A 532-nucleotide genomic window follows, 5' to 3' on the forward strand; every position below is an offset into this window, starting at 1 on the left:
GGGGGTGCTACTCATTAGCCCAGTGGCAAATGCAAAGGGGGGCCTGGATTTGGGGCAGGGCTGGGGGGTCACTCAGGGGAGCACGTCAAGGGACAGGCGGAGACAGGAGGGCTGGAGGAATCTCCTCCCCATGCACACACACAGGCCAGATTCCTGGGTTCCAGACCCTTCGGTCAGGCAGGCTGCTGTGGCCTGCCTCAGTTTCCCCTCTGTGGAGGCTGGCTGGAGGGCCTTGACTGCAGGAGGGTGACCTGGGAACAGGGGTCAAGAGGTGCCTGGGCTCAGGGAAGGTGGGATTCCTGGGGTCAGGCTGGCCAGGACCCGGCTTTGGACGGCCTGCCACCCGGTCTGTCTGTGTGCTGGTCCCCTCCCCCAGCCCCTGGAGCTTGAACTGGAATCAGAGTCGCCTGATAGCTTCCATCTACAGCCCCTGTTTCCATCCACAGCACCCAGCACTTCTTCCAGGCTGAAACACTGTGCTGGGGTTGGAGCCCTCCAGCTCCCCCCCACCCCCCAGGCCTGGTCCCCTCCC

This window comes from Alligator sinensis, unplaced genomic scaffold (assembly GCF_000455745.1).
Source record: "Alligator sinensis unplaced genomic scaffold, ASM45574v1 scaffold707_1, whole genome shotgun sequence".
Lineage (NCBI taxonomy): Eukaryota > Metazoa > Chordata > Crocodylia > Alligatoridae > Alligator > Alligator sinensis.